Consider the following 20,897-nt stretch of genomic DNA (forward strand, 5'->3'; position numbering starts at 1 on the left):
CAATTCTCTACAATGTCTTTCAGAAGATAGAAGATAGAAGCAGAGACAATACTTCTTAACTTAGTTCTAGATTCACAGCAAAACTGAGTAGAAGATATAAAGATTTCCAATGTTCCTCCCCTTCCCTCTACACATGCACAGCCACTCCCACCAACATCCCCTACCAAACTGGAATATTTGTCACAACTGACGAATCTACATTGACATCATCATTACCCATATTCCATAGTTTACTTTAGGGTTTGTTATTGGTGTTGTAAATTCTATGGGTTTGGACAAATGCATGGTGATATGTATCCACAATTATAGTATTATGCAGAGTATATTTACTACTCAAAATCCTCTGTGCTCTGCCTATTCATCCCTCAGTACCTCCCACACTCCAACCCCTGGCAAACAGTGATCTTTTCACTGATTCCATAGTTTTACCTTTTCTAGAATGTCATACATTGATAGTCCCCCATTTAAGATGGTTTGAACAATTTTTTGATTTATGATAGGTTTATCAGGACGTTAAATACTTTTCAATTTAGGATATTTTTGACTTATGATGGGTTTATTTGGACATAACCCTATTGTAAGTCAAGGAGCATCTGTGGTTGGAATCATACTGCAGCCTTTTTAGATTGGCTTGTTTCACTTAGTAATATGTACTTAAGGTTCCTCTGGGTCTGTTCTGTTTTTGTTTTTTCTGCAGTCTTCTTTTTCTTTGCTTTTCAGTCTTGCCACTTTCTACTGAGGTGTCCTCAAGCTCAGAAATTCTTTCCTCAATTGTGTCCTGTCTACTAATATGCCCATAAAAGGCATTCTTCATTTCTGCTACAGTGTTTTTGATTTCCAGCATTCCCTTTTGGTTCTTTTTTATAATTTCTATCTCTCTTCTTACATTGTCCATCTGTTCTTGCATGCTATCTGCTTTATCCATTAGAGCCCTTAGTACATTAATCATAATTGTTTTAAGTTTCCGATCTGATAATTGCAATATTATCTGAGGCTGGTTCTGATGCTTGCTCTGAGGATGGTTCTGATGCTTGCCCTGTCTCTTTAAACTGTGTTTTCTGCCTTTTAGTATGTTCTGTAATTTTTTTCTTGCTAGCTGGATATGCTAAATACTAGGTGAGAGGATATGCTAAAACTAGGTACCAGGTGAGAGGAACTGCAGTAAACCGGCCTTTAGTAATGTAGTAGTAAGGTGGGGGAAAACATTCTGAAGTCCTATTAGATCTCAGTCTTTTAATGAGTCTGTGTTTCTGGACTGTGAACTTCATAAGTGCTTCTCAGTGCCCCTCACCCCATCCACCCCACTTAGGTGGAAGGGGATGGCTAGAGAGTGCTGGAATTGGGTATTTCCCTTCCTTCTGATCAGTTAGGCTCTGATTAGTTTCTTCTGAGAGCAGACCTTGTTAAGAAAAACAGAACGGGCCGGGTGTGGTGGCTCATGCCTGTAATCCCAGCACTTTGGGAGGCTGAGGCAGGCGGATCACCTGAGGTCAGGAGTTTGAGACCAGCCTGGCCAACATGGCAAAACCCCATCTCTACTAAACATACAAAAATTAGCCGGAGATCGTGCCACTGCCCTCCAGCCTGGGAGACAGAGCAAGACTCTGAAGAAAAGACAGACAGACGGAGGGACAGACGGAAGGAAGGAAGGAAGGAAAGAAAGAAAGAGAAAAGAAAGAAAGAGAAAGAAAGAGAAAAAGAAAGAAAGAAAAAGAAAGAGAAAGAAAGCTCTGATGCATTTCAAAATGCCTCCTTTCCCTTCTCCCTGCTGGAAAAATGAGGGGAATTTTCTCAGATATTCACTGTGAGAACCTGGTAGGACTCTAGGAGGTAAAATTTTTAAAAATTGTGGCCTCCCCATTAATGAATACCCCTACAGTTTTTATCTCTCAAACTTGGCCACACAAAGCCTCCAGCATTTCATAAATTACAGTTGAGGTTTTCCTATCTGAAAACAAGAAGTCTTGCATTTAAACTTTCGAGGGGATGGCATAATGTCATATTTACCTTAACATCAACCACAATGTTTAAACTTTAGTAAGTCCTTGATAAATATTTACATGAAATCATGGCTGATTTAGGAACACAGATAAGGAAAAGGTTAAGATTGCACAGAGTGGGCAGTAATACTTCAGGGAGGTAGTGAAACCTTTCAAAATTTTGTGGTCACCTCCTTGATGTAAATGAACCACAGTTTTAACCTGAGAAATGGTTTCTCTCACAGCTCTATTTAGTTGAAGTTTTTTCATTCTCCATTACCCAATATTCAGTGGTACCCAGGAAGAGGTAGCTGGACTTTACCTAGCTTACCATGACTGTTTCCAAATCAATATTCCATAAAATCATGGTTTGGAGTAAATGCATATTTTTTAAGGTACATACCATCTTGATTTAGCATTCTTCATCTCTCTTTGCTGCTCTCATGTTTCAATCTCTCTTTCACTTTCCTTTATTCATTAAGAACTTTAGCCCCTAGCTTGTAATATTTTTCTGACTCTTAACACCATGCTAGAAAATAACCAAATAGTGATGTCTAGTACCCTAGCTTCATAATTCCTTGACACCATTACTCAGTATTCTCCCCTTCAGCCACCTACTCTTTTTTTTTTTTTTTCACATGATGGCAATTTATTTTCAGAAAGTATTTTGAGGAGTCCTGTTCACAGACGGTGACCACAGCGACCCCACTTCCTGTGGGTGCCATCAAGAGGGGATGGGGGTGATGTCCTCAATCTGCCTGATCTTCATACTCAAGCGGGCAAGGGCTCTGAAGGCCGACTGGCCCCAGGTCCAGGGGTCTTGGTCCTACTTCCTCCTGTGGCCCAGAGTTTGATGTGTAGGGCAGTGATACCTGGCTCCTTGCACCTCTGGGCCACATCCTGGGCAGCCAAAAAAGCAGCACATGGTGAGGATTCATCTCGGTCTGCCTTCACCTTCATCCCACCAGTCACACGGCAGATGGTTTCTTTGCCAGAAAGATCAGTGACATGGACAAAAGTGTCACTGAAGGTTGCAAAGATATGGCAGACACCAAATACATTTCTCTCCTTCAGCCACCTGAAGTGTGCCATTTCTGCATGTCGTCTCTCCACCCACTCATTTTTTTAAATGAAATTTTTATTTTTATTCAATAGTTTTAGGGGAATAGGTCGTGTCTGATTGCATGGAAAAGTTCTTTAGTGGTGATTTGTGAGATTTTGGGGCACCCATCACCTGAGCAGTGTAGACTGTACCCAATGTGTAGTCTTTTATCCCTCACCCACCTCCCACCCTTCCTCCCAAGTCCCCAGAGTCCATTATATCATTCTTATGCCTTTGTGTCCTCACAGCTTAGCTCCCACTTATAAGTGAGAATATACAATATTTGGTTTTCCATTCCTGAGTTATTTTACTAAGAATAATGGTCTCCAACTCCATCCAGGTTTCTGCGAATGCCATTATTTCGTTCCTTTTTGTTTGTGACTGAGTAGTATTCCATGGGGTGTGTGTGTGTGTGTGTGTACACACACACACACCACATTTTCTTTATCCACTCATTAGTTGACAGGCATTTAGACTGGTTCCACACTTTTGCAATTGCGAATTGTGCTACTATATACGTGTGCAAGTGTCTTTTTCATATGACTTCTTTTCCTCTGGGTAGATATCCAGTAGTGGGATTGCTGTATCAAATGGCAGTTCTACTTTTAGTTCTTTAAGGAATCTCTACACTGTTTTCCATAGTGGTTGTACTAGTTTACATTCTCATCAGCAGTGTAAAAGTGTTCCCTTTTCACCACATCCATGTCACCATCTGTTATTTTTTAATTTTTAATTATGGCCATTCTTGCAGGAGTAAGGTGGTTATCTCATTGTGGTTTTGATTTGCATTTCCCTGATAATTAGTGATGCTGAGCTTTTTTTTGACGTTTCTTGGCCATTTGTATATCTTCTTTTGAGAACTGTGTATTCATTTCCTTTGCTCACTTTTTGACGGGATTATCTGTTTTTTTTTCTTGATTTGTTTGAGTTCCTGGTAGATTCTGGATATTAGTCCTTTGGCAGATGCAGTTTGTGAACATTTTCTCCCACCCTGTGGGTTGTCTGTTTATTGATTCTGATCTCTTTTGCTGTGCAGAAGCTTTTTAGTTTTATTAGGTTCCATCTATTTATCTTTACTTTTGTTGCATTTGCTTTTGGGTTCTTGATCACGAAGTCTTTGCCTAAGTCAATGTCTAGAAGAGTTTTTCCGATGTTATCTTCTAGAATTCTTATGGTTTCAGGTCTTAGATGTAAGTCTTTGATCCATCTTGAGTTGATTTTTGTATAAGGTGAGAGATGAGGACCCAGCTTCATTCTTCAACATTTCAGCCACCCACTCTTATATCCACACACTAGATCTTATCATCATTCAGAGATCCTCCATCTCAGACATCTTAAACAGTAATATTTTTTTCTCTGATTTCCTCCCTAATCACACATCTTTCATATATCTCTTTCTCCACATTAATCTACTCTTCAACCTAACAGAAACCTTCACTTTCTGGACCACCTCATTTTCTCCCTGTCCCTTGTTTTTTCCTGCTGTCTTTTCCTTCTCCCTAGATTCCACAGCTAATCATCTGATGCTATTCAATTACCAACACCCTCCATTTTCTTAATGATTAGCTATCCAAAATAACAATTAAAACAATATTTAAGTCAATCTTCCTGGTGCCATGATGAAGCTCTTTAGGAAGACCACATAGCTGTACCGGATGAAACCACAAAAAATTCACTGTTTTCAAGCTTGGCTTGGCTTCTACTATCCTTCCATCCTGGACCAACCATGTACTGAGTCTTCCCACATTATCCTCTTCTGAGAAACAACAAAGTACATGTCATGCCCAGTTGCCCATTGCCTGCTTCTGAGCAACTGCTTACATATTCAGGTCACTATGCTTTGTGCCATGCAATCTTTCTGCCCTGGATCCATATGACTGGTCAAGGGATGGATAATTAACCCAAAGGTACCTAAAAGCAGCTAGGAATGGCCCTGGTAAGAGTTCTGCCTATAAGATATAGTATCATCTGGTAACGACTTACCATTCCAGCTGATCCCTGGTCATTCCACTTCATACTTTATCCTCCACTAACTTGAAATACCTGTAATTCTCTATATTCACCATGCATGTTTACCACTGCTCATATTCTCTTCCTTCTCCCTGGCTGAATCATCCTTTTTGATACCGCTTAGGAATGATCTCTTCTAGGGTGTCTTTTTTGACATGACCTGACCCTGCCCTAGATTACGTGCCCCTCCACTGTGCTTTATAGAGAGCTAGCCTTACATCTAGCACAGTGTATGCCCACTTATGTGTCATCCTCACTAAACCCTGCAAGCTTTGTGTTCCCAGGGCAGGTCTGATATCTGCTATTTAGTAGGGGCTCAAAAATTGCTTTCAGAACTGAAAAATCATATGCAGTGTGTCCTCAGATCATCTGAGAACTCACTCACTCACTATCATGAGAACAGCATAGGGGAAATCCTCTCCCATGATGCAATCTTCTCCAACCACCTCCCATGGCCTAAAAGTATGGCAGTTCCCCGCTTGCTCTCTCTTGCCTCCATGTGAAGAAGGTCCTTCTTCTCCTTCCGCTATAACTGTAAATTTCCTGAGGCCTCCTAGTCATGCTTCCTGTTAAGGCTGTGGAACTGTGAGTCAAACCTCTCTCTTCATAAATTACCCAGTCTCAGGTAGTTCTTTACAGTAGTGTGAAAACAGACTAATACAGAAGATATATGACTTTCCCAAGGTCACATAGATGCTAAGTGGCAGAGGAGAACTTTGAGCCTAGGTAGCCTCACACCGGAACCCTTCCTTTTTAACCACTGTGCTATATGAATTCTCGACATTCTAATTCCACATCAAATACTTTAAGTACTATAACATAACTTATTTTCCCCATATGTATTATATGTAACTTTTACACATACCTTATTATAGAATTATGTATCATAAACAGCCAGAAATGTAATATGACAATTCAAAATATGAGGAAAAAAAAGAGAAGCAAAACAAAAAAAAAAAACAAAAAAAAAACCAACCAACAACAACAACAAAAAACCTAAAAAACAAAAAAACTACTATTGTGGCATTTGACTTACAAGAATTTGCCCCTAGGGTTCCTAGCTATATAATTAAACTAAAGTAAAATCAAAATCTTATTGAAATGGCTTTTACATGTAACTGATTCTGTGGTCACTGAGTATAAAATAAAAAAATCCAAATATAAAATTTAAAAATAGATGGATACCAAGAGGAAAATGCTTTTTTTTTCTCTTTCACAGTTATGATATCCATGCCTTATAAAAATGTGAAGAGTGTGAATGATGTTCCAGTCTAAATGGAAACAAAGGAAAGAAAGAATGTAAATAAACTGATTTCATCCTTCTGACACCAACCTAATCTGAAAGCATACTAATCAAACACTCAAAACAAATCCTACTCTATCCAATTTTTTCAAATGCTGTTGCTACCATTTACAAGTCTTAAAAATAGTAAAAAGCTCATTTTTTTTAAAAAAAGCTACATTGTCATAGCAATTGATACAACTAAAATAATTTAATTAGTTGGTATTCATTATTTTCTTTCAAAATAAGGCTTAAAATTAGCAACAGTCAATGAAAGAAAAAGCCAACTATTGCCTTTCTCTGGAGCTTGGTAAATGTTAAGACAATGATAACTAAAGTTGTTGGCCACCTGCAAATTGGAGTATTCCCTGAAGACTGAACTCAGCTAGCTGGGAATGAGTGGTAACTGAAATAAAACTGCTGCTATGCAACTGCTCTCAGAAGCCTCAGTGGGGGTAATAAGGGACAATGCCTTGCCAGCATCCTAGCACTGCTGCGTTCCCTTAAGACAGGGAGAAGTGGAGACAGAGAAACATGTCATCACCTTTCACATGAAAAATGCAGGGATGTGCAACAAAACCCTGCTTTAATTCTGCTTGAGACTTTTTCACATCAGTGACCACACAAGGGATTAAGGACAATGTTACAGCAATTCTAAGTGATTAACTATTTTTAAATGGCAATTTCTCAAAATGTTACCTGATTCACAGTAAGAAAATGCCACCTTGTCAACTAGAAAGGACCCAGGTGAGAACTGTTTTCATTCTTGCTTTTCAAGTTTTAGTTTATTAGTAAATTAAAATCTCTATGTATTTTACATATTTGTTTTATCATGGATTGTAAATACCTGAGAAAAAAAGCTGTGTCATATATAAATAATTCCCTTCCTTGCTCTCTTAATATAACTTAGGAACTTGTAGATATTCACTAAATGTTGACTAAAACGTAATTCTAAAAAATTAACAAGGAAAAAGGAGAAGAGTAACTGAAAACGTTCAAGTTTACTTTCTAGTCTTTATATTTTACTTAAGTTTATCTTCCAGTTATTTGGAAGTCCAAACAGGAAGGGAGACTGTAGATGACAAGAATAACAAAACAAGAAATAGTTGCAAAGTGCATTATAGTTTAGTTGTAAGTATGGGTAGTTTATCCTCTAGCAGGTTTTTTGTTTTTGTTTTTCAAATTTAAGCATCAAAAGGAAAGAGAAAAGGTTCTGTCATAAATCACAATTGTTCTTCTAGCACAGATCTGATATATCGGAATCTTTGGGATTGGGGCACAGTGATCTACGTTTTTAACAAGCATTCAATTCAATGTGATTTTTTTATTAAGCAAACTAAAACTTTCATTATGAAACTTTTAAACATACAAAGCACAGAAATTAATAAACACATATCCATTAATCAGATCTAATTGATGTTGACACATTAATGTCATTATGCTACATTATGTATAATTATTATATTAAAATATAAAATACATATTATATTACAGGTATTACATTATAACATGTTAAAACACATATTGACATGTTAAGATCTGCTAGAGGGACCAATGGAAGATATCTAGCATACTTTATTAACTAATTACATTCTTAGAGATTCATTTTCATGAATCTGTCATGTCAGATTTTTATTACCTTCTTGTTATATTATTTCAAACCTTTTATGTCCAACTTTTTATGTATTTTGTTTTAAAACATTTCTTTTAAAACAGGTTTATTGAGGTATAATTTACAAAAAACAAGTCACTATTTTTGCATGTACAGCTTGACGAGTTTTGATAAATGTATGCTGTACCAATACAAGTGAGATACGGAACATTTCTATCACCCCAAAAATGTCTTCATGCCTTTCTGTAGTCAGTCAATCCCTTCCTCTCACCCTCAGCCCCTGGAAACCACTAATATGACTTGTTCCTATAGTTTTATCTTTTCCACAATGTCACATAAATGGATTTATGCAGTATGTAGTCTTTCTTCACTTAGCACAATGTTTTTGAAATTTATGCATGCTGTTGCATGTACAGTTTGCTCCTTTTTATTCCACTGTATGGGTACACCAACATTTGTTTAACCATATGTCAACTCATGGACATTCGAGTTATTTCCAGTTTTGGGATATTAAGAATAAAGTTGCAATAAACATTTATGAACAAGTCTTTATGTGGACATATGGTTTGGGAACCACTGAGTTAAAAGCTTGGTTGGAAATTCACAAATAACAAGACGACATGGCAACTTTTTAAGGGGATGTTAATGAGGTAGAGTGGGGAAAGGACACTGAGGAGGGAAGGAATCCTTAGTTATTTTTCCTCTAGATATGAAGTAATTTTAGATTTACAAAAAATTTGGAAAAATAGTACAGAGTTTTCCTTTGCCCAGCTTCCCCTAATGTTATTATCTTATATAACCATAGTATGATTATGAAAACTAAGAAATTAACATAGGTACTATACTCACCTAAACACGGCCCTAATTCTAAATTCACCAGTTTTCCACTGTATTAGTTTTCAACTGCCATTATAACAAATTAAAACAAATGTGGTTTAAACAGTACAAATTTATTATCTTACAGTTCTATGGGTCAGAAGTCCAACACAGGTCTCATCTGGCTAAAATCAAAGTGTCAGCAGGTCTGCATTCCTTTCTGAAGGCTCTAGGGGAGAATCTGTCTTATGCCTTTTCAAGCTTCTAAAGGCCACCCACATTCCTTGGCTCATGGCCTTTCCTCCATCTTCAAAGCCAGCAATGTTGCATCTGTATGAAAGCTTTTTAGCTTCTAAAGTCTCGTGATCAGACTGGATCCATCTGGATAATTTAGGATAATCTCCCTATCTCAAGGTCCTTAGCCTTAATCCTATCTACAAAAGTCCCTTTTGCCACATAAGATAGCATATTCACAATTTCCATGTATTAGGATGTGGACATCTTGGGAGATGGGGGAGGAACCACTATTCTACTTTCTACATACAGTTTAGTCACCCTCTTATGAATGTGCATATAGGCTGTTTACAATATTTTGCGATTAAAAAACAATGCTGCATAAATAACTTTGTGCATATGTGTTTTCATAATGGTGGAAATGTATCTTCAGGTTGGATTCCTAGAAATGGGATGCTGGGTCAAAAGGTAAGTGTATATGTAATCTTGCCAAATCCCCTGTAGAAGGGTTGTACCAGTTTGCCTTCCCTTCAACAATGTATGAGAGTGTCTGCTTCCCACAACCTTGCCAACTGAATTCGTTGTCATCCTTTATAGTTTGTGTCAGACTGAAAGGTGAAATAATATTTCTATGTTGTTTTAAAATGTGCGTTTCTCGGCTAGGTGCTGTGGCTCATCCCTGTAATCCCAGCACTTCGAGAGGCCGAGGCAGGAGGATTGATTGATCCTAGGAGTATGAAACCAGCCTGGCCAACATGGTGAGACCTCGTCTCTACAAACAATACAGAAATTAGCTGGGTGTGGTGGCATGTACCTGCAGACCCGGCTACTCAGGAGGCTGAGGTGGGAAGATCCTTTGAACCCGGGAGGTGGAGGTTACAGTGAGCTGAGGTTGCGCCACTGCACTCCAGCCTGGGCGACAGAGCGAGACTCAAAAAAAAAAAAAAAAAAAATTGGGGGGCCAGGTGCGGTTGCTCACGCCTGTAATCCCAGTACTTTGGGAGGCCGAGGTGGGCAGATCACGAGGTCAAGAGATTGAGACCAGTCTGGCCAACATGGTGAAACCCTGTCTCTACTAAAAATACAAAAATTATCTGGGTGTGGTGGTACGGGCTTGTAGTCCCAGCTACTCCAGAGGCTGAGGCAGGAGAATGGGTTGAATCCAGGAGGCAGAAGTTGCAGTGAGCAGAGATGGCACCACTGCACTCTAGCCTGGCGACAGAGCGAGACTCTGTCTCAAAAAACAAACACATAAACAAAAAATTGCATTTCTCTGATTATAAGTGAATTTGAACATTGTTTTCATATGTTCAGAAACATTTTTACCTATTACCTCTTCATGTCTTTCTTTTCTTCAGTTTTCCTATTGGGTCTTAGTCACTTGTCCCTTAATTTTTTTTTTTTTTTTTTTTGAGACAGGGTCTCGCACTGTTGCCCCAGCTGGAGTGCAATGGCGTGATCTCGGCTCACTGCAACCTCTGCCTCCCGGGTTCAAGCAATTCTTCTGCCTCAGCCTCCCGAGTAGCTGGGATTACAGGCGCCCACCACCATGCCCGGCTAATTTTTTGTATTTTTAGTAGAGATGGGGTTTTGGTATGTTGGACGGGCTGGTCTAGAACTCCTGACCTGGTGATCTGCCTGCTTCATCCTCCCAAAATGATGGGGTTACAGGCGTGAGCCACCGTGCCCGACCTTAATAGTTTCTTACATGTTGTAAATATTTTCTCTCAGTTGATTCATTGGTTGTCTTTTAACTTTAATTTTTTTATTTTTTTGTCGTGCAATTATTAAAAAGCTTTCTTTTGTATAATCAAATTTATCAATCTATTTTTAAAAAATTGCCTCTGGCTTTTCAGTAACCATCACAGAAAGTTTTTCCCTGCATTAAGGTTAGAGAATTCATCCATGTTTCCTACTAGGTATGCTTTTTTTTCACATTATAGATCCCTAATCCATTTGGAGTTTACTCTTGTGTAAGGTATGAGATACACATCTAATATTATCTTTTTCCACATGGTTACTCAGTTGTCCTTATAACATTTATTTCAAGTACCAATTCCTGAGGAAACCACTCCTGATTACTCTAATAGGACTTAGTCTCTCCCACCTCTGATTATCTAAACTTTTTATTTATACTACTGTTTTCCCCTACCTTGACCTATAATTAATTCTGTTCCTATTTTATATTCCCTATGAATCTTAACTCCTGAAGGCAAACAGAAAACAAACACATTGAGCTTATCTTCGTATTTCTGTAATGCTTAGCATACAGTGGGCTACTTAATACGTATTTGCAGAATGCTGATAATGATTAACGTGAATTATTAAGAAAAGTTGAATTCACTCAAGAAAGTACGGAAATAACACATAGGAGGGAAAACCCCCTCAAAATTATTAAAACAAAACTAAATCTGGTGGTTAAGGAAGACAAGTTTAGTATCTGGAAAATTCACTTCTGTAGAACACTTCAGTTCCTGATAATGAGGCGTATACTGATTTTTTTTAAATTTTATTGTAAATTGAATGTCATATATACTCTATATAGTATGTTGATTTTCTTATGACTAACAGAGACTGTGCTAATCTCATTCAAGTTCACAGAGTATGAATATTGAGGATGACAGCTTTAAGGAATATAACAATGAGAAATGATGGGTCAAAATGAAGACCTCAAAGTGAGGTCTATAGCCTATTGGACAGTCTCTCAGAGGTTATCATGGAAGGCCTGAAAAAGCATTAGATAATATAATGTGAAATACTATTTTTTTTCATTGTCAGGGGAGATGGACTAGATGAATTTAATTGAAGTTTTCCATCTCTCATTTCTAGGACTCTAAGAATAACAGCATCAGAGATGGAGGGGGGCTTTTGAGCCTATTAGTTATTGAAAAAGATAAAATTCTTACTGCCTCTGTCGAAACAAAATGTACCAAAAATCCACATTATGGATGGTCATGCGCAAAAGGTATAATGTGAAACAATGTAATTACTCTTTACTAACGTCTATCAGGATGGATTTGTTTTTTCCTAAGGATAAAATGAAGGGGGAAAGAAGTGGGGAAATACATTACTGAAAAGATTGTATTAGACTTATTTTATTACTTCTAGAGGCTATTTCCTAACTATACTGTTTGTAATACTGCAAACAGTTTTTCCATTGTAAATTTGGCACCAAAATATTAACAAATTGGTCCTTACTATATATAATATATATGTTGGTCCTTTTTTTTTTTTAGATGAAGTCTCGCTCTGTCGCCCAGGCTGGAGTGCAGTGGCGTTATCTCAGCTCACTGCAACCTCCACCTCCCAGGTTCAAGTGATCCTCCCGAGTAGCTGGGACTACAGGTGCCTGCCACCACACCTGGCTAATTTTTTGTATTTTTAGTAGAGACGGGCTTTCAACATGTTGGCTAGGCTGGTCTCGAACTTCTGACCTCAAGTGATCTGCCCGCCTTGGCCTCCCAAAGTGCTGGGATTACAGGCGTGAGCCAACACACCCAGCCTATAGTATCTTTTTATCTGCAAACTTCCAAAGATCTTAAAATATTTGTGTAATATTTCATTACTACAGAAAAGAAATCATAGGTGTTAGAGGAAGTCAAACAATTTGCTCTTGATCATACAAGTGAGATGCTAGTTGAAGAACGGTAAAAAATACAGTTCTCTTATCATTCCTTTGCCTATTCTAGGTACAAATCCTTCAAAGTTAATAATATGAAATCTTTGTTCTGGTACTCTGACAGAGTTAAAAAGACAGGGTGACGCGGGCCCTAAATCTTATGATCAGAAAAGCTCAGGGCCTTTTTCAACTGTAACCACCTTATTTTAATGAAAAAGTTTCCGAGTAACAGTCTCACTGACTGCATAACATATAAGCCCAGGTAGCTAGGACAGATCATCAGGTTTTCACCTTCACTTCTGTTGACTGTATTGTCTTTTCTCCCCATTTACCTTTAATTTATTTATTATTAGTATTAGTATTTTTTAGAGATGGGGTCTCGCTATGTTGCCCAAGCTGGAGTTCAGTGGCTATTCACAGAACAATCATCCGCACTACGGCCTGGAACTCCTGGGCTCAAGTGAACCTCTTGCCTCAGGCTCCCAAATAGCTTGGAACTACTGGCATGTACCACCATGCCCAGCCCCATGGAACTTTTAAAGAGTTGAGAGGCAGACCACATTCTTACACATTCAATTATACCTTAAATGAGAAGCAAACTAAGATACTCCCCATGAGTTTCTCTATCATTATTCTCACAGGACTTCCACAGAAATTCTTCCTACTCACTGCATTCCACCCTTCTTAATTCTATTTCACTTAATAGATTTATTGTAGACCCTTTATAAAAACCAGTACACAATGTTGATTAATTAAAAACTACCAACTTCTTCAATGATGAAGAAACTATGGCATAAGAGGTTAATGTCTTTGCAACGTGCATACTTTGGGTAATCATGAATATCACCCATATATTAAATCAGTTTTCATAAACAGATTAGGAAAAATAAAAGGTCAGTGCTGAAGTTATGAGATGAATAAGATATAGTTCTTGTCTTCTAGAAGAGTGGTTTCTAAATTATTTTGACTATTGGCTGGGTGGGGTGGCTCACGCCTGTAATTCCAGCACCTTGGGAGGCCAAGGTAGGTCGATCACCTGAGGTCAGGAGTTCAAGACCAGCCTGGCCAACATGGCAAAACTCCGTCTATACTAAAAATAGAAAAATTAGCCAGGCGTGGTGGCAAGTGCTTGTAATCCCAGCTACTCGGGAAGCTGAGGCAGGAGAATCACTTGAACATGGGAGGCGGAGGGTGCAGTGAGCTGAGATTACACCACTGCATTCCAGCCTGAGTGACTGAGACACCGTCTCAAAATAATTAATTAATTAATTAATTTTGACTATGAAATGAATAAAATATTGTTGAGTGTGCCTTCCTAATAAAATATACTTATAAAATATGATTTTCCGATGTATGACTGTAAAATATTCAATAACATAAAACTTTTAAAGAGCAAAAATTTTTTTAAAGTATCAAACATTTAATATTTTCTTTCTGCACCCCAAATGAATTGTCTGTGTATCCTCTGAAGTATACACAACCTATTCTGGAGATCACCAACTAGAATATCACAGACTAGGGAAGGCAACCCTACAATATAATAGTGTCGGTGCTATAATGGATAATGTACACTCCCGTGGAAGGACAGAGACGGCCAAGGTTAATGCTGCCTAGAAGAGGTAACGAAACACTGGAATTGAGTCTTAATGGATGAGAATACTTTTAGCAAGGATGGAAGGTAGACTTCCTGGGCAGAAATGTGTAAGCAGACCTGAGAAAACTTGTTTGGGGAACTCTCATATTTGTTAAAGATGGAACTCAGGACTGAAGACAGTTGGGGGTGAAAATGAGGATACTGAGCATTAGGAAATGAGTCTGGAAAGGCAGTACAAATTAGACAATGAAAGCTCTCAGTGCCAATTTAACTTTGGTTTTATCATCCTGTAACACAAGTTCAACTCAAAAGCCTTCAGCAGGCGACTGACAGTTTTTGAAGTAAAAGGTAGTTCTGTCTGAAGACATTCAAATGAAGGGAAAGAAGAGGGGAAAGGAAGAGAGAGGAGGAAGAAACCACTGAGCAAGCCAAATAAAATGTATGAAACTAGTCTTGTTCATGGGCATGGAATCGTAGAGAGCTAAAAGACATTAAGCAAGGGAGGCCCAAGTAATGATGGAGTTTAGATTTTAGAGACCACTCTGGCAGCAGAGCGAAGGCTAAAGTTGATGAGGAGGAATTGGAGGCCAGGAGTGAGTTAAGAATCTCTACTGCACTAGACAGGACCTGCAGCATAATTAGAGGGGCTCAGTGCAAAATGAAAAGCTGGGAGTAGTACTGTTCAAAAAGCAGGAAGACAATGTCATTAAACGTACTATTATAAATTACGAAACTTTTCCCTTTCTTCAGTAGTTTTTGTCTCCACTTGCCATGCTGCCTTTTATTTACTATTTAATGTCACACTTCCTCCAGTACCAGGAAAAATCACAGGTAAGTGTAAACCTTCAGAGGTGCCAGGGGCCCCAGACTATGACTCAGCAGTGGGTGTCCACTGGCTACCAGGTTCCACCATGCCAGTCACCAAACCTGTGTGTCATGCCATGCCGGGAGGCTGATGCTTCTTCCCTACCTGTGGCTGCCCCTGCAACTCACTAGGTACCTGGCTTGGAGATAGGCAAGAGGCTTGTCCCTTCACTCCCCTGCCCCTCCCCTGCCCACCCAAACACAGTTGTGGTTTCTATCTACCTGTAAGACATCCCTGGAGATGACAGGCAGGGGCAAGGACTACCCTTACCAAGCCCTGCTCCAAGACACCATGGGTTGTGCTGTCTAATCCCTATCTTTCTCACACTTGTGCAAAGGCCCCTGCCAGGGTCAGAGAGTGACAGCTGTGGCTGGGTGAAGAGAGAGGGAGGCTGAATGAGATCAGGGAGTGGGGAAGTGGGCAACAGATAATTCATTCCAGGGAGGCAGCAGGAGGTGGTACCATGCCCAAGGTCCCCACGAATGCTCCATTGTCCCATTAAACTTCACTTAGAAAATACAAATCCAAAGATCAATCACTAAGAACTTTGAGATGGCAACGATACAGCATTGAACTTCATGCATTGAGCCTTTGTAAGTGTAGGCCCTGTGTACTGCACTGGTCTCATGCTCATGAAGCTGACCCTGGTACTAGTTCAGGGAAGGAACCACAAGTACTGATAAGTGAAGTCAGTAAATGGCAGTGGGGCTGGAAAAGGGGATGAATGAATTTGAAGAGAGGTAGACAAGATCTGGTGACAGAATTTGAGAGAAGGGGAAGAGTATATTATGACTCTTAGGGTTTTGGCTCTGGGAACTGAAGAAATGTGCAGCACTACAAAGAGAAATTCGAGGGAAAATTTTTTAAGAAAAACATAAAGTGAATACAGTTTGGGGGAAGCTGAGTTTAAATTACGATGGGACATCAGAACCAAGCCATAGTACAATACAGAGGACTGAATGAAAGAATGTTTGCCAAAACAGCATCCTTTTCTATTTCCTGATTTGTTGATATTAATTGCATTGATATACAAATATCATAAAAACACTCCTCTAATATGAAATCTCAGCATTAACCCATTAAACAAACCCACATATAAGACATCTTACAAGAATGGAGAGGCAGAGGTGGGCTGTATTAAAAATACAAAAGGTCAAACAATTTAACAGGTATGAATTTATAGAAGAAACTATAACATATGCTATGCAAACATGAACAAGATATAACAATTTGTTGATAATTTGCAAAAATTAAAAAATATTCCACATATAGGACACTACTGTAAATTAGCTTTTTTCTCTTTAAATATTATGCTTCTATTTCTACATCCTTGAGTAAAAGTAGTTAGTACTATCTCCCTTATAGTAGGCCAAATTATGGTAGTTTGTATAAAAATGCAAATATGTAAAGTATCAGAAACGATTACCTAAAAAAACTGTAGAAAATAAGCAGCCAATATGTAATATATTACATATCTAAAATATATCTAAAACATTATTTCAATTTAAAATCAATATTAAAGTATTAATATTTTCAAATTTTTTATCCTAAGTCTTCTAAGCCTGGTGTTTTGCTTTTTAAAAAGTTTTACTGAGATACAATTCATATACCATAAATTCACCCTTTTAAAGTGTGCAACTCTGCTGGGCATGGTGACTCATGCCTGTAATCCCAGCACTTTAGAAGACCAAAGCAGGATGATTGCTTGAGCCCAGGAGTTTGAGACAAGCCTGGGCAACATAAGCAAGATCCCATCTCTCCAAAAGTTAAAAAAAAAAAAAAAATTAGCCAGGTACAGTGCCATGCGCTTGTGGTTCCAGCTTCACGGCTGAGGTGGGAGGTTCGTTTGAGCCTGGGTTGTTGAGGCTGCAGTGAGCCACGATTGTGCCATTGCAGTCCAGCATGGGTGACAGAGCAAGACCCTATCTAAAAAAAAAAAAAAAAAAAATAAGTAAAAAATAAAAGATGCAACTCAGTGATTTTTGTATATCCCCAAAGCTGTGCAACCATCACCACAGTCTAATTCCTGAACATTTTCATTATGTAAAAAGAAACCCCATGCCCATTAGCAGTCACTTTCCATTTCTCCCTCACCCAACTCATGAGAAACACTAATCTCTTTTTTGGTCTGTATAGATTTGCCTATTCTGAACATCTCATATAAATGGAATCATACAACATGTGGCCTTTGGTATGGCTTCTTTCACTTAGCATAATATTTTCAAAGTTCATTCATGTTGTGGCATGTGTCAGTATCTCATTCCTTTTTCATGGCTAAATAATAAGCCATTGTATGGATAAATCATAGTTTGTATATCTATTCTTTAGTTGATAGACATTTGGGTTATGACTACTTTGTGGCTATCATAAATAATGCTACTATAAACGTCTGTATACATTTTATGTGGACATATATTTTCAATTTTCTTGTGTATATACCTAAAAGTAGAATTGCTAGGTCATATAGAAACTCTACATTTAATGTTTTGAGGAGCTGTCAAAAGTGGCCACACCATTTTACATTCCAATTTCTCCACATTCTCACCAATACTTATATTGTCTCTCTTTTTGATTGTGGTTGTCCTAGTGGGCATCAAGTGGTATTTCATTGTGGTTTTGATTTTTTTCTTAATGACTAATGATATTGAGCAACTTTTCATGTGTGTATTGGCCATTTGTATATTTTCTTTGGAGAAATGTCTATTCAAATTTTTCTAGAGCCTTTTTTTTTTTTACCAGCCACTCAACAATCTGACAAAAAATTTTGTATTGATATTATAATCAAATAATACTGTTGGAATGAAGTTTCTTTAAATTGAAATTAGTAGATGTTTAATATAAAAGAAACAAAGCATTTTAAAAATCCAGTGGAATGCTACTGGCATTGGTTATGAAATTAAAGGGCCTTATGGTAGAAAGGCACGCCAAGGGTATTATTGTTTACCAGCAATTCTCATACCCTGCTGAGTATAAGTACAGCTGAGAAGACCAAAATATATATATATATATATATATATTTTTTGGCATAGCTAACTCTAGCTTAATCATGAAGGTGGCAAATTTTCTTTTCTACATCTCTGGCTTCAGAACTTCTGTAAAAGAGGTTATACTTAGTAGCTAATTATATGCTCCCTTAAGTGGGCATTAGGCCTTCAAAGTGTTTATCTCTCGTTGTGAAATGAGAGGTCTTGTGTTTCTCCTTGCCCCTTAAAACTGAGGAGAAATATCTTTGCTTTGAGAGGAAAAGGGTTTATGGTACATAAGAATGAGCTGTGAGTGTATCTCATCCTCTCTCTCAAACAGCTCTCTTCTCCTGGTTAGGGTAAGTTGGAATCTCCAGTAGTTAGTGCTGCTGCAAGCCCATTTCTAGGAATTACCACAGATTGAGGAGGGCTTCCCTCATTCTTTAATTCTTTCAAGTTTAGAGTCTTGGTAGTATTTCCTAACCAAGCCTGCTCCCTTTTCCTCCAGGTATTTGCCAGTTCTCACCGTTCCCTTAAGGAGTTGTATCTAACCTTATTCTTTTTTTTTCTCTGCTCTGAGACCCTTGGTTCTAAATTATATATTTTCTAAGATATTTATCATTAGAAGATTTTAAAATTATGCCCTTTCTGATTACAAAATGACTTAAAGATATAGTTAATATCTACAGGCTATAATTTTCTGACATACTCATGATTGCTATATGATTTCTACCTTTGGTAATAACATTTTCATAGACATATGAATATACTCATATCTATACATTCATACACATATGAATAAATAAATAAATATATAAATAAATAAATATATAAATACTAAATAATAAATAATAAATATATATATATATATATATATATATACTGTTCATTAAAAGAGGTCTCACTGGAGGGCGATCCTATTATGGATTTTAACTCCATGCAGATGGTTAGTGAAAAGAGGGAAGAAACACAGATATAGAGTCTTTAAGCATCATGGGAAATAAGTTTTAAGTATCCTCTTGGAATACAGTAATGCTGAGAATATGAAAGTTGGAACTGTATTGTAGCTTAGATGCTATGAATTGAATTTCAATATTTCACCCTGAAATCTGAGATTCTTAGGCTGGTCAGAGGTAAAGCAAGTATTTTGTAAATTTACACTGGTCATCTGAACTGATTATGGCAAACACAGAAGGGCAACTAACAGGCAACTCAGCAATTAGTATGTGAGTAACAAAGGCCACTGAGAAAATACTGCTTCTTAGTTTCTTATGTCAGACTTGAAGGCAGGAAAGAAAGCACTCATATTCACAGGTAACACACTGACTAAAATAAGTTCCTAATATTTTATCAATCATTTAGACAAATGGCTTACAACCCTAGCTGCATATTAGAATCATCTGGGACCTTTAAAAAAATACAGAAGACTGGGCTGTAGTCTAGAGATTTTGATTTAACTGGTCTGAGGTGGAGTCTAAGCATCAGTATATTTTTTGAAGTTCCTTAGGTGATTTTCATGTATGGCCAGAGTTGAAAACCCCTGGTTTGGACAATGGACACTTACTAGACTTTATTAAATAGTGGACGTGAAGCTTTCTATCTCTTTGTTTAACTTGGAAAAACACTTACCTAGGATCTTATAGAGGATTCAAAACAGAAACCAATAGCAACTGAGTCTGATAATCTCGATACTTAAGACACATTTCTTTTTACACAGGACTTTAACTTAGCCTATATCTTATTTCCCAGGGCTTTAGATTCTTCTAAAAACTATGTAAAGATTTGTTTTTTTGAAAATGTTTTCTTTCTAGTGTATTTATTTGATTGGGAATGCTTAGGTGTTACAGTGACAAGAGCACAAGGAGAGTTACACAGGAATATTCAGCTACTGCCTTAGTTCAATTATGCTTTCTGGATGTCTTGGCATAATTTTTGGTGCCTGAATTCTTTCAGAGCCAAGCTCAAAGCAAACACAAATGAAGCAGCTGCAACTGTATTGTGTTATACTTACATGAAAGGCCAAGTTAGACCATTGTGTTATGAAAATCAGAACACTAAGCCTAGCACCTGGCCCAGAACACAAGCAGTTCCCTCTTGACCAAAGCCAAATTGATGGTATCATATAAGTAGAAGTGATTAAAAAAATCATAAATATCAATAGTCACTTTATAAATAGAGTATAAAGAAAGAAGCCTGTTCCAAAATATCAGGCACTGTGAAACAAATATACACAATTACAAGACATAATCATTTTCTCTTTCTGAATTAAACTTAAGTATGTACCTGGATAACTTTTCATTATTTATTCAATTGTTCCTCATCATCCCGGTAATTTCATTTAAATGAAAGTCTAGCACGATGTTAAAGAAAAAATGAAAAATGATCTTTAAAAGAGGAGAAAATGTCAAATGACTAAAGTTGTTTTTGAAGAACATTCAAAACTCAGATGTGCAAAAACATTGTGAATTTATACATATGTATAACACCTAAAAGGTTCCAAGAAATAGCCACAGAAACAAATCATTAAATAATAAAGAATTCTATCTAGTTTCAGTTACCAACATAAGTAGACAAAGTATACACTATATAACTAAAACACCATAGTTCTGAATTTCAAATATTAATTAAAATCTCTCTTTAAGGAAAAAAATCTATCCATTCTGCTCTTATCCCACATGATCTCTTATTAAATGTTTATTAAATGTAATTACATATTTAATATTCCATTTGACTAGGGACATTATCAGTAATACCAAGAGAATATGTGTGAGATAAACTCATTCGATCCTGGTCTTTGATAATTCATGCATATTTTATCTAT

General features: G+C 37.5%; 1 protein-coding gene and 1 pseudogene across 9 annotated transcripts in view; both read right to left on the minus strand.

The window, feature by feature from the left end:
- The window catches only part of RASAL2 (RAS protein activator like 2), a 376,611-nt gene that overhangs the window by 66,614 nt on the left and 289,100 nt on the right, over window positions 1–20,897 (minus strand). The window lies entirely within an intron of this gene.
- LOC117976415 (small ribosomal subunit protein uS11-like) lies at window positions 2,600–7,240 on the minus strand (annotated as a pseudogene).

Source organism: Pan paniscus, chromosome 1 (assembly GCF_029289425.2).
Source record: "Pan paniscus chromosome 1, NHGRI_mPanPan1-v2.0_pri, whole genome shotgun sequence".
NCBI lineage: Eukaryota > Metazoa > Chordata > Mammalia > Primates > Hominidae > Pan > Pan paniscus.